Here is a 9853-nt window from a genome sequence, read left to right as displayed (position 1 = left end):
GGGGCCCAGCTGGTGTTCAGCCCATGCAGGACACACTGCCAGCCTCAGGGGCTTACAGCCAAGAGGCCCACACTGGAGACAACAGCAAGAAACAGGAACCATGGCAAGAAAGGCAGTGGCCAATAATGGAGCCCTCATGGCCTGCAGAGTACGAGATCCTGCCCCAGGTGCTTCACAGTCATTATCTCAGTGGCTCCTGCCATCCCTGTGAAGCAGGTGAGAGGCAAAGTCCCTCTCTCAAGTAACACAGCTGCAGAGTGCCTCCAAGCTTCTGTTTTCTCTTCTGTGAGACAAATGCACTTGAAGCTGAGGTGTGGACACACCCAAGGGCTGAACCATATGGTCCTGAAGCATGTGGTAAACCATGAGTGATGAACCCACCTTAGGTCAGGTCTTTAAGACCAAAGAAAAGTAGAAAATAGAGACCTTAAGTGAACCAAGTGACACCCCCTGCCCCCATACACACCTCAGTTCACTCAGCCAAGGTCTAAAAGGGGCCTTTTCCAGAAGGGTATGGAACTTGCCCGCGGTCACACAGCACATTGGCACAGATCTGGGACTAGAACCCACATCCCCTCACCTCCACCTACGTGCAGGGGCACTCACTCCATGCCCTGGTGTTACAGCCACCTCCACCTCTGACTTCTCTCCTGTTCCAGCCAACAATAAGTACTTTTTAATTTTAATTAAAAAAAATTTTTTTTACATCTTTATTGGAGTATAATTGCTTTACAATGGTGTGTTAGCTTCTGCTTTATAACAAAGTGAATCAGTTCCCATATCTCTTCCCTCTTGCATCTCCCTCCCTCCCACCCTCCCTATCCCACCCCTCCAGGCGGTCACGATCTCCCTGTGCTATGCGGCTGCTTCCCACTAGCTATCTACCTTACGTTTGGTAGTGTATATATGTCCATGCCTCTCTCTCGCTTTGTCACAGCTTACCCTTCCCCCTCCCCATATCCTCAAGTCCATTCTCTAGTAGGTCTGTGTCTTTATTCCTGTCTTACCCCTAGGTTCTTCATGACATTTTTTTTTCTTAAATTCCATATATATGTGTTAGCATACGGTATTTGTCTTTCTCTTTCTGACTTACTTCACTCTGTAGGATAGACTCTAGGTCCATCCACCTCACTACAAATAGCTCAATTTCGTTTCTGTTTATGGCTGAGTAATATTCCATTGTATATATGTGCCACATCTTCTTTATCCATTCATCCGATGATGGACACTTAGGTTGTTTCCATCTCTGGGCTATTGTAAATAGAGTTGCAATGAACATTTTGGTACTTTTTGGTGGCATCCCTTGCCCAAAGTCCTCAGTGGCTCCCTACTGGAGGGGGAAGCAGGGAGCGTGAGGATCAGAACTGAATTCCCGGGCCTGACATTGACACTCACGGTCCAGCCCCAACGTTACCATTTCAGCCTTGTTCCCCCAGTGCTTCTACCCCAGCCAAGCCACAATCCTCTCCACTCCCACCTCACACTTCCATACCTTTGCCTGTGCTGCTGCTTCTCCCAGAATGCCTTCCCCCTGCCCCCATTCCACCTAGCCAAACCCACTGAGCTCGTCTTCCAGGAAGTCTCCCTGTCACCCCCATCCACGTGGCCTGTCCCGCCTCTGAGCTCTGGATCAGACTGTGCTGTCCCGTTCTGTTCTTTCATAGTAATCATCTTGTATTGTTCATCTGTCTTAGGCTACAAATTAGACCCTAAGTTCCTTGAGGGTACGGCCTAGTTATTAGATCTACAGTGGCTATTTTCAAAATGAAAACTGGAACCTGTGCTCTGACCAGGGTATGTTTCTGCTTTGTTATACATTTGTATGAACAATCTTCAAAGTCTAAACCATGGGTATCCAATATGGACCATATGCTTGGAAACTCTCTAACAGCACCCTTCACAGATCTGAGTAATCAGCCACTTTACCCCTTCCTGCTGAGCCCAGAGGTGGCTCAGAATTCTCTCACAGTAATGTTGCAGGTAGCTAGTGCCACCTGGATTTGGCCTGTGAGATGAAACCTCTGTGCCATCTGGAATGGGCACTCCCTGAGGGCAGGGACTTGTCTGTGGGGTTCTTATCCATAGGGCCTAGCATCATGCCTGGCACATAGTAGGCTCTCAGTAAGTATCTATGGAGTGAATGAATGCCCCTCCTAGAAAAGTCAATCTCAGTTATAAATGTAATGGCTAACTCATTTAAAATATGGGCTGGGCTGGGGCATCAGATCTGTGTCCCAGATCTGTGACATTGCACAAGTTACCAAACCTCTGTGAGCTTCGGTTTCCACATCTATAAATGGAGTGTTGGTACCTGCTTTACAGGCTTGTCCTGAGGATTAAATGAATCATGCACAGTGCCTAGGACATGGCTGGCGCTCAATAAATGTAAGTTTCCAACTTCCTCTTGGAATGAGTCCAGCTACAAGTTACAGAAACAAAAGTCATCGGTTCAAGTGAAAATGGGGGTGCTTTTTGGGGAAGAAGGGGGAATGGCTGCCGGGCAGAGAGAAGTACCAGCTGTGCACTTCTACCCTCTGCATGGAATCAGGATGGCGTAGAAAACCCAGGTTACATCACCACAGCTGCATCAGTACCACTGAATGATAACAGGAAGTGCTCTGTCTGCATGCTGGGCACTCTGCTGGGCATGGGGTAGAACCTGGTCTCACATTGTTCCCAGCAGCCCCAGATTCAGAGAGTGGAGCACCTTGCCCAAGGTCACACAGCCTGAGCGTGTGAACAGGCCTTGGCTGTGAACTGAATGGAGCCACTGGGGCTCCGGGAGCCTTTCCCATCCCCACGCAGCTGAGTCATGGATTTCCCAGGTGGTGGCCAAGGGCCCTGGTGAGTCAGAGGCCCGGTGGGGGGGCTGACCCCCTCACACTTCACCCCACTTAGTCCTGCCCAGGACCCCAGCCCCTTGCTTGGAAGCACAGGCACCTGCCAGAGACCACAACCTATAATGCCCTTACAGTACCCCAAAGTGATATCCTAAAGGGGCCACGGCATATTGTATAGCTGTGGAATCCCAGCCTGCCTGGGCTTAAATCCCTACGCTTAGGCCACGTGACCTTGGGCAGGTCACTTTACCTCTCTGGGCCTCAGTTTCCTCACCTGTGAGATGGGGAGAATGATTTCACTTTGTATTTATTAGCACAGACAAAGTACTGCGGGGCTCACGGGAAGAGCCAGCTAAATTTGAACCATTATAATATGCACATTATTGGATTTTTGCATCATCTAAGTGAGAAAAATGTATCCACTACTGTTCTAAATGTGATCAAAGATCAAACAAACAGAAATTACTTGTATCCTTTCTGGAACATAAATCCAGGTTGGATCCTCCCTGAGATGGTCACTGTAGAAGCTTCCAGCAAGAGGGAAGCTAAGGTCCTCAGAGGCCCCACTGCTGTGGTGGCCCAGCTATCTGTGCCCTCCCCTCCTCTGTTCTTGGACTTGGATCCTGTATTTCTCCAAGTGCACTGACCCCAGCCACCTGCAACAAAGACCTCTGGGCAGGGAACACTTGCTAAAAATACAGATCCCAGGGGCACAGCCAGGCTTGCTGCATCCGGCCCTGCATTTGACTTACCTTTCCAGGTGATTGAGATGTGAACTATAACGTGAGAACGGATGTCCTGCTCCTTCCTGACCCAGTTTCTTCTCAGATCCAGTGCCTACAGTGAGCTGAGCATGAGGCAAGGGGCTTTCCATCCCTTGCCTCCTTTAAACCCCTAAAACATACAAAAAATGACCATTGGGGAGTTGTGACAGATAAAGAAACTGAGGCTCAGAGAGGTATGCTGTGGGCCCATGATCACATGTGGTAAGCCGTGGAACTGGGATTTGAACCCAGAATCTGTCTTCTTTCCCCTTGCAAATGCTGCTCTCCCATAAATGTGGCTGTGCCCGAGGACCCTCATTAGTCTGGGCCGGGGTCTAACTTTGTAATTTGCCGGTGAAAGCTGGCTGCTACAGCCAAGCTTCTTGGCCAGAGGCACAGCAGGAGCGTCTAAATATACACGGGCAACTTGGGGTAGGGAAGGTGTCAGCATTTGGGTCTGAGGAGGGGAGCCAGCTGGGGTTTGTGATCACCCATCAACAGAAACCGGCTGTGGGTTACTTAAGCAGGAAGGGAACTTATTAAAGGTTACTGGGGAGCCCATAACCTCTGAGAGACTCAGAGAGCCCAGCCTGGAGGTCTCATGGTCAGATCACCCCTCAGCCCCCCACCATGAGGCACTGACATGGCAGCCTGTCCCACCGACACCCAGATCTTGGCCAGACCCTGCAGAACCTCTATCCCTGGTGACTCCAGACACTGGATGTAGGCACTGCCAAAGTGGGTCTGTGTGCCCCTGCCTCTTTGGCCACGGATTCCCTCAAAGCTCTGTGCTGGGGGGTGTGACTGGGGGAGTCTGGGTCCTGTGCTCAGCCCTTATACAAAGCGTGCTGGTAAACTGAGGCTGCTCTGTCGCAAGTGTCATTAGGTGGGGAATTCACCAGACATGGGAAGGTGGCTTGAAAACAGGGCGTCCAGTAAGAATGCAGATGTCCAACTGAGACCAGGAACGGGTGGTCAAAGACCCACCAGTTGCTGAGGGCTGCCATGCACCAGGCACTGTGCCAAGTGGTTCACATCTGTTAGCTTCAATCTTTAGCTACAGAAATAATGCCCAGTTTACAGATGAGAAAGCTCAGGCCCAGGATCATAAGATGCGTGAGTGACAGGTCACGCTATCGAGCCTGGGTCCATCAGACACTTGAGCCAGGGCTGGGGACCACCAGGACATACGTCATTGCTTTCTGCTTCCTGTGACTGGGACCAGCCTCCCACCCCTCCAGACTGCACACCTGCCTTTCACCCGCCTCCTGCGCGCCTCCTAGCTCAGAGGCTGACCCCTCAGCATCCCTGGGAGGGAGGCAGGGTGAGTACTATTATCTCATTTTATAGACGGCGAACCTAAGTTGGGGGGAGGGATTTGTCTAGATCAGGAAGCAGTCATTGTAGGTCTGGGGTCTCCCCACACCGGCCTTCTCTCACTTACTCTCTGCCCCATTTCCTGGGGAGGCCCGGCTGCTCTTCTGAAGGCAGCTTGGAGAGCCAGCCGAGAACACCCCACCCCACTACCTTAGCCTGGCAGAGAGCCAGCTTCTGCGGGAGGCTGTGGGGTGGGAGTGCGGGGGCCCTGGTGCAACTTGGGCAGGAGAAGGAAGGTGAAGAGAGCCCTAGAATATACGATCAAAGCCCTGCTTCTCCAGCTGTTTGAGTTGCTCTGCCAAAGAACTGCCTTCCTCCAGGGCTGGAGAAATGTCCCCAGTGCCTTCAGCCCACCCAGAGATATCTCTTCCAGCCCCTTCTGTGACTTACTTGATACAGTAGGGCTTTGCTAGCTGGGTACAAAAGCCACATGGGAATTGTGGCCCATCTTCCTGGACAGTCAATTTTTATAGGAGATTTTATGACGCCTTCATTAGATATTGAAACTTCTTCCCAGTCTTCACAATTTTCACACTCACCGTCAACCACCTGTACCACCCAAGACAGCTACTGGGGCTGCAGCCTCGACAGCTATGTTTCTAGTAGCAGGAAGGAGGAGGCAGAAGGACCTCCAGCTGAGTCAGCTCCCGTAGGAAGCCCACCAAGAAGTCCAGGTGGACTTCAACTTACTTAGGCAGCAAGAATCTAATCACGTGGCCACGCAGTGGCATGCGAGGCTGGGCATGTTGCCAGATAATATTGGGGCGCTGTTACAAAGGACAATGGAAGCGTGGGTACTGCGTAGGCAACAAGCAATCTCAATCACTCATGTCAAGATGTGCTAAGGTCCAACAAGGGGCCACCTCAGCGTCACCTGGTCCCTGCTGGGCCGAGACACCACAGGTATCCAGCCTGGGCTTTTGGCATCACACATGCTGAACCAGACCTCCATCAGGCCGGGCACCCCAGGAGGCCATACTCCTCTGCCTCAAACACCCCAGGGCCAGGGGCCCAGCAGCTGAAGACCCCTACAGCCCCGAGCCCACTATAATTATTCAGACCAGTCTAGCCCAAACTGTTCACCCCGCCCTGTCTTGTCTTTCCCATGGAAACCCCAATAAAGGCTGTGGCCTAAGCATTCTCCCCTGCCCCTCCTGAGCACCCTGGGTTTTTCCACATGTGGCACGCGTGCCTCCTGTCTCTAGGACCTGTGCGTAGAAGAACCTTTGTTTTCCCGAGCCTCTCCTCTGTCTCCTCTGTGGCCGCAGCTGATGGGCCATCCCATAAAAGAATACGAAACAGGTCTCCAGAGACAGAATGTCCTCCACGCCATTTCTCAGCTCCATCTTGGTTTTCCTTTCCAGCGATCTGTACTAGTCAAGGTAGGCGAGGTCGTACTGCAATAATAACAAATAACCCAAGTCTTAGCGGCTCCCAACATGAGGTTATTTCCCAGGCACCTGCACGTGTACGGAGGGCTGGCAGGGCTCCCCCCCAGGGCCCAGGCGATGGAGCAGCCACCACCTCAAAGGCCGTGCGAAGCCACAGCGGAGGAAGAGGGTCTCCACCTGGCAACTGAATGCTCCAGCCTGATGTGACACAAGTCACTTCTACTCACACCTCATCGGCCAGGGCTGGACATATGACCCCACTCGATCACAAGGGGACAGGAAGTGCCATCTACTCACATGCCTGGAGGGCAGAGCCTGGGAAATAATATGGAGAATGACACTAAGGACCACCTCAGGCCTCTGTCTGGGGTGTCTGCCAGGCAGCTGTGGTCACCTGTGCAGGGGCAGAGGGAGCAGCTATGTCTCGGGGGTGGGGTGGTGCTGCACTGAGCCCAGCGGGGACCCACCTGGCGTGAGGGGGCTGAAGAGAGGAAAGACATCTGACACCCCAGAGCCTGGGGTTGTCATGCCAGACAGGCCTTCCAATCCAGCCAGGAGCCAGGTTCCCCTTCTGCAAAATTGGAATGGTATTTCCCATCCAGCAGATTTTAGTGAAGATTAATTAAAATATACGAGTAACATGGGGAAATGTGCCTTTATACTCCCAGCCGCCTTCCACGGAAGGAAATAGCTTTTCAGTGGAAGGCCCGCTGCCCTCTGAGCTCTTTGATGAACTCGTGTGGGAAAATTTGACAGCAGGAGCTTGGCGAAATGGAGCTTGGGGGAGGCAGGTTGGAAGGGGTTTATTTTAAAAATTGTGCTTAAAAAGCACAAAATATTCTTAAGATTTCTTTGGGGGTGACCTTGTTTATATGGGATGGCTTGGGGGGAGTTGATGGAGATTATGGGGGCATCCAAGCCCCCACAACTGCCCCTATCGAAACTGGGAACAGATCAATTGTTCTGTATAACAGGAAGAGAAGGTTTGGGGGTTCCTGTGGCAGTCCACAAGATGCAGGAGCAAAAAGAGGGGAGCAGGAGAGGGAAGGCAGCGTGATGACAGAGGGTGGCGTGTACCTAACCGCCAGGGAAGTCCTCTGGGTGCGTGAAGGCAGCAGGAGGCTACTCGCAGAATAGGGTGAGGCTTTGAAGGTGAGATGTGATGTAAGCCCCAGTTCCTTCCCACTCCTCAGGTTTTGAGCAAACTCCCTCTGATGACAGGAGGCTCACTCCTCCACAGCGGTCACTTAACATGCTGCTCTGTGCTGTCCATGTCACATCAAAGCCAACCGGTGGACATGGAGGCCTGCTCTGCTTCCTGGGCAGAGGACGGTGAGAAAGCATATCAAAAACCGGATCCTGGGCTTCCTTGGTGGCGCAGTGGTTGAGAGTCCGCCTGCCGATGCAGGGGACACGGGTTCGTGCCCCGGTCCGGGAAGATCCCACATGCCGCAGAGCGGCTGGGCCCGAGAGCCATGGCCGCTGAGCCTGCGCGTCCGGAGCCTGTGCTCCAAAACAGGAGAGGCCACAACAGTGAGAGGCCCGCGTATTGTAAACAAACAAACAAAAAAAAACGCAGATCCTGGTCCTGCCCAGCACAGAGAGACACGCCAATAAGGCTTGTATGTACACTTCCAGAAGCCTCAAATGGCCAGCCCCAGTGTGGTGGCGCGGCTCCTCCTCTGAGCGGAGAAATGGGGGACAGGATGGCAGAAAGACAAGAAAGAAACTTCCTGAGATCTGGAGTTATCCCGTTAATCTAGGTGTGCAGGCCACGTGGCAGATAGGACAAACTGAGTCCTGGAGGGCTCAGCTTTCCCACAGTAACCCAGCCAGGCAGTGGTACAGCCAGGGTTCTACAGCCATTGGAGGTTAGAAACTGGAGCACAGAGAGGGGAAGGCCTTGCCCAAGGTCACACAGCAATTCCATAGCAGAGCCAGGAAGCAGGGACTCCAGGTCCTATCTCTTCTGGCTGCCAGCCTGGGAAAGCTGCCCAGCCCTTTCACCCACTTTTGGCCTGTGCTGGGGGAGAGGTGGAGCGGGTGGGATGAGGAGAGGCAGCGTGATCTAAGAACTCCACTCAGGCCCAGACACTAGGACTGAACCGGTCCCCCTTGCGCCCTGGCGAGCCCACCCCAGAGAGACAGTACCTGCGAGTACAGCCGTGCCCAGGGTGGGAAGCCAGGCATGGGGCTCGGCCTTCTGCACATGTGATCTCATTGAACCCTCAGGCAACCCTGTGAGTTGAGCACCCCCGCTGTTTTCGATTTTTCCAGAGAGGAAACTGGGGTGAGTAGGACCAAAGCCTCGGGACTCGCAGTCCAGTGCTCCAACCCACGGCGCTCAAGGCGGGAGGGGCCTGGCGGAGCGCCACACGGGGCGGGGCGCGGGGGCGGGCCCCTTATCCCGGATGCGACCCCAGCCGGCTGGAGCTGCCCCGCGGGGTTCCCAGAGCAGGGCTGAGCAGGAAGGTGGGAACAATGGGCAGCGGCTGCAGCGGGGCTGCTGGTTTCCGGAGCAGGGGTGGGGCGGGCTGGGGCCTGGCGGCCACAAAGACTGTGGGAACGAGGTGCCTGCGCAGGAGACTAATGAGATTAACGACTAACGTCTTTTGAGCACTCACTGTATGCCAGGACCTGCCTTCAACGCTTTAGAAGAATCCGCACCTTATCCCTATTTAGCCCCATTTCACAGATGAAGAAATTGAGGCACAGAGAGTTTAAATAAAATGCCCAAGGTAAGTAAGAGGTGAAAGCGAGATTTGAACCTAGTCAAGCGTGGCTCCAAATCCTATGCTCTTAACCACCATAAACTCTATACACCCTACCCCACCCCCACATTTTCTCGTAAATTTCCTTTTTTCACTTAAAGCATTAACAGCTTTCTATGTCATAAATATAGTCCTCAGCCTTGTTTAAAGTCCTAACATTCTGAGGAGATGTCCGTGCACCCAGCCCCCACCCCCTACATCTCTCCCACCATTTGAGGCGCCTGGGTTTCCACCACTGGTGCCCTATCATTGAGTTAGGTTTGGTTCCTCTAACTTAAATTGGTGGCACCCAGGGGTGGGCTCGTGGGTGCTTAAGAACCTCCTAATCTCCATCAGAAGCACCTCCACCACCTAAAAAGACGCACCATCTAGATAAAATGACGTGTTTATTATGCAAATGAAACTTTTAAGACCGGCCTCCTTCCCACCCCAATTAGACTGCTGCACCCAAGCTCCTCCCACAGAGAATTTCCGGAGACAGCAGGCTGGTGGGTTCGTGCTTGCCCGGTTCCCACCGTTGAACACAAGGTGAGGAAACACTGCAGGTTTCTCAGGATCCGGTTGGGTAAGACTGGCCCTTCCCAGAGCCGCGGGAGACACGGGAAGACCCAGCCCGGCCAGCGGTGGTGGCTCCAGAATCTCCAGAAGGCCTGGGTAGCTGGAGCAGGTGGAGGCGCCGGGCTGGGGCTTGCATTTTATACGAGATTAAG

This window comes from Phocoena phocoena, chromosome 15 (genome assembly GCF_963924675.1).
Source record: "Phocoena phocoena chromosome 15, mPhoPho1.1, whole genome shotgun sequence".
Lineage (NCBI taxonomy): Eukaryota > Metazoa > Chordata > Mammalia > Artiodactyla > Phocoenidae > Phocoena > Phocoena phocoena.
This window is presented reverse-complemented; position numbering follows the sequence as displayed.